We start from the raw sequence: 5000 nt of genomic DNA, 5'->3' as shown, positions 1-5000 counted from the left end.
AGATTTCTACAAAGTCCGAGCTAGCTGTCTTAATAATAATAATAATAATAATAATAATAATAATAATAATAATAATAATTTTTATATGGGCAGGTCACGTTTTTGAAGGATTTGGGCAGTTCACATGTTCGATGGTTAGGTGCGGGGCTCTGGGACGCTGGTCACGCGGTAGACCTCACCCTCCACCTAGGTAGGCGACATATGGCGGTAGACCTCACACTATAGTAGCACCCATTTTTTTATTTGAATGTTGTTACTGTTCTTGAAATATTTTATTGTTTGATTGTTGTAACTCTTCTATTTTTTTTTCATCACTTCTCATATATAGTTTATTTATTTCGTTTTCTCCTTTTCTCACTGGGCTATTTTTCCCTGTTGGAACCCTTGGGCATATGAGATCCTGCTTCCCCTACTTTTCTTTTAGCTTAGGTAGTAATAATAACAACAACATCAACAACAATAATAATAAAGAAAACAACAACAAAAACAACATCAGCAACAACAACAATAATACTACAGACAACAAGAACAACAAGAACAACAATAATAATAAAGACAACAACAACAACAATAATAATAATAATAATAATAATAATAATAAACTGAACAGAAATTTGCAGAGTAACGCATTGAATAACAAACCCCCGCCAAGTCTTTCTTCAGAAAGCGTAAGTGCCAAACTGGAAAGCCATTCACTGATGCATAACAACAGCTGAGTACCACCCTCGCCCAACCTGACTTCCTCCCCCATCCCCTCCCCCACACTCAATAATCCCTAAACGCCCCCCTTCCAACCCCCTCCCCCAGCAGGACCTCCCAACTCCAGAGTCAACTCTACTTCAACACAAATGGATTTCCATAACAGGGTTCAACAAATTCCACTTAGCCTTTCTTGATAAGTAAAGTTCAGGGATAAGAAACAAATTTTTAATTGCATTTAAAAAGATATTAAAAAATCAAACCAATAGAGGAATTAAAATTGGTTGTATGAAAAATGTGATTTTAAATTGTGGGTAGTTATTTAAATAATCTCTCCTATATAAAAAAGAACACACACATACGCACACACACACACACACACACACACACATATATATATATATATATATATATATATATATATATATATATATAAATATATATATATATATATATATATATATATATATATATATATATATATACATATATATATATATATATATATATATATATATTTATATATATATATATATATATATATATATATATATATATATATATATGGGTAGTTATTTAAATAATCTCTTCTATATAAAAAAGAACACACACACACACACACAAACACACACATATATATATATATATATATATATATATATATATATATATATATATATATATATATATATATATATATTTATATATATACATATATATAAATATATATATATATATATATATATATATATATATATATATATGTGTGTGTGTGTGTGTGTGTGTGTTCTTTTTATATAGGAGAGATTATTTAAATAACTACCCATATATATATATATATATATATATATATATATATATATATATATATATATATATATATATTCCAGTCACACTAGTCACGCTGAATGGCAACTATTCGAAAAACAACAATCTCCCACAAAAGTTCCTAAACAAGCGTGTTTTAGTTAGGAGACTGGGAGGGGGTGGGAAGGGTTGAATCTCTTTATGTGTATGCTTATATCTATCCAAATATCTATCCGTCGTTTTGACGGATCGTTTAAACTATTCAGTAATAAAAGTGAGTCGGAAGTATTACAGAGAGAAAATTAACTGGAAGAGAGGAATGTGATTTTAGACAGAGAATAATGACAGATGATTTTTCCTTGACAGAAAACGAATATTTCTATACACTTCCTAATCACATGATCTGCCTAGTTTCTTACTAATTGGCCCAATTGCATTTTTTTTTTCAACATTCATTCACGTACACTGCATTTCTTAAATAGAGAGAATAGTTAATTGAATTTATTACGAAGTAATTTATTTCCAAATAAAACAAAGTAGGTTTTTCACCAAAGAAAAATTATGGAAAATCTAAATATAAAATTAAATATTTCACGTAATTTCAGAAGAGACCGAAATTGCTCTCGTTGGCAAAGCCTCTTCGCTCCGACTTCATTGCCTAACACATCTGTAGTTCTGCTCTCTCTCTCTCTCTCTCTCTCTCTCTCTCTCTCTCTCTCTCTCTCTCTCTCTCTCTCTCTCTCTCTCTCAATCTAAGCCTGCATTTTTTTTCCTTTCTTACAACCTTAGTCTTTTGGAAATTGGAATATCAGCTTAATTACATTTAATCTATTAGATATTTGTGTCAATTTAAGTTAGATTTGATTATTTTTACCAATTTACTACTTCCACAGTAATTCTTATACTTTTCTTGAAACTGATTGAAAACTTTCGAGAAATATTGAATATTTAAATCTGGGTTGTTATTATTATTATTATTATTATTATTATTATTATTATTGTTATTATTATTATTATTATTATTATTATTATTATTATTATTATTATTATTATTATTATTATTATTATTATTATTATTATTATTATTATTTCAACCTTACATTATTCCATCCCTCAACCTTAATTCTAGCTGCAGATATTGAGCTAAAGTCTTTACAACTTGGCTCCAATAATGTGAATGGACAAATCCACTTTACTAGAAGAATAGTCTTCAGAAGCTGATCTTTTCATAACATTCTTTTCAACTGCTAAGGAAACTTCCTTGAAATAAATCAAACAGTGAATAATGAAGGACTTGTGAATAACGATGTTCATTTAATGGAAAATAATATTTTCATTCTATAATATCAATTGATTCCTGGAACGATTCCTGGAATGATTCGTCATCATTGTTCGCTGGAATGGTAATTTTAATATTCTTGTTCCCATCATTCCTGGTTCGGATTAGCCTGTTATTCATAATTCAATTCTTACAATTCATAAGAAAATAGAGTTGAATAAAAGACAGAAATTGAATAAAAAAAAAATATAGGTAAAAGGAAGGTTGAAATAGAGAAAACAGGAGAAATTGTACAGGTCAGAGAAACTGAAATTTGTGATTTGAAGAAAATCTTTATTGTAAATTGATTCTAAAATTCATTTGAAACTAAATCTAGATAAAAGACAAGAATCAGATAAAAAAAAGAACATACATTTTATTGGTCAATTGAACAGAAATTTGAGACCTCACAAATCAACTCTTTATCTAACATTTCAAGCGTCCCTCGTTCTTTGTATCTTAGGTGTGTATAAGATTAAATCTTCAGGAGAATTAGGTCCTTTGACAGAAACCATATGCTCTTAAGAGCACAGGATTCCTCTGACGTCCTTTGAGTGATTGATGGGATGGGATCCAAGTGGTTGGAATCGAGTCCTTACGACAATGTCCCTCGCAATCTCATATCCATTTACTGTTGTCTCGTCTTCAATTTTGGAACCTGGAGATAGAAAAGCTTTATTCAAGAAGCTCAACGGGGAATAAAGAAATCAACTTATAAGGTATTAAAGCAAATTCACAAATGGTGATAGATTTTCTCTGGAGACGGCAAACCTTGTGTACATAAAACGGAATCATATGAAAAAATGCATTGTTTATATGTCTGTTTGATATTTGTTTACGAAAGGTGGGAATAAGAGGTTCATAGAAATGATTTAGTGGCAACTTACCTTTGTTTGATGAAAACCGATTTATGTTTAATGTTAGTTATTCTATCGTGCAGGAGAAAGTCTGTACAGTATCATGAAACGGTTTGAAACGGGAACATCAACAAATGTAGAATCAGGATGAAATAACATTAGAAATATAGGATAAAGAGATTTGCATAGAATGATTAAGAGTATAGTTTATTTAATGAATAATTAAGTTGTGCATTCATAATTCAAATGAAATGAGGGTTAGAAACAAAATGTGAATGACCTGTGGTTTGCAAGTATGGCTTCCGGATAGTGAAAATCTTCAAGATAATATTTCATGAGGCAAACAAACTAGAATATCGGGAAAGATGGATCAAATCTTTGAATAAGGTCTGATTGCATGGCGAGAAGGGTGGGTGGGTGGGTGGGGGGGGGGGGGAGATAATGTTCTGGAATAGGGCGAATGATTTAGAGGAGAACAGAAAATGTAGATCAGATGGAGAGACTGGAAGTTGACCTTCAGAGAGTGGTTGTGAGGTCAAGTGAGGAACAGAGTTGATTGAACCAGAAAATTGGCCAGGTTATGGGGAGACTTTTATGTTTGGTAAGAAAAGAAATTGAATGATGTGAAATATATCTTTTCTGAGAATTTTTATTTTTTATTTCTTAGAATATTCATATTTTTAAATAATTTCTCAGCCTCTAATTAGTTTCATCTTTTTAGATATCTAAAAAAAACCCTCTCCAAAACTCCAATGCTCTTTTTAGTCTTCTATTTTAAATGGTCCTCTTTTACAGCATTTTCTCTCTTATGTTTCTATTGGAGATCTTTTTTAGTTAACAGCATTTTCTAATAGTTCTTCCACTAGGTTGATATATATAGTCCATAAAAGTTCAATAAAAATCTCCATTTTTGAATTGTGGTTAATACCTTTCTCTAATTACAGCCTTTCTTACATAATACTTTTGAAAATTAATTTTCTGGAAAAAAACATTTTACCTTTCCCACATCAAATGTTAATAACAGAATTCATAACTTATGATTATGTCTCTTATGATCTCTGATAGATGTTGATTAAATTTGACATTTAACGTTTTGTTAGATATATTGGAGTAATTAACCGGTTGGGATAACAACCCTTAAAAAATAAATTCACATTTCATGTTATCAGAAGAATGAAATGTGTATTTCTTTAAACCTGGAGTCAGAGAGAGAGAGAGAGAGAGAGAGAGAGAGAGAGAGAGAGAGAGAGTGAGAGAGAGAGAGAGAGAGAGATAGAGAGAGAGAGAGAGAGATTATTAGCTGAGATAACAAGATAAAT

Source organism: Palaemon carinicauda, chromosome 32, assembly GCF_036898095.1.
Source record: "Palaemon carinicauda isolate YSFRI2023 chromosome 32, ASM3689809v2, whole genome shotgun sequence".
Classification (NCBI taxonomy): domain Eukaryota; kingdom Metazoa; phylum Arthropoda; class Malacostraca; order Decapoda; family Palaemonidae; genus Palaemon; species Palaemon carinicauda.
The sequence above is the reverse complement of the archived record's forward strand: the minus strand, read 5'-3'. Positions refer to the sequence as shown.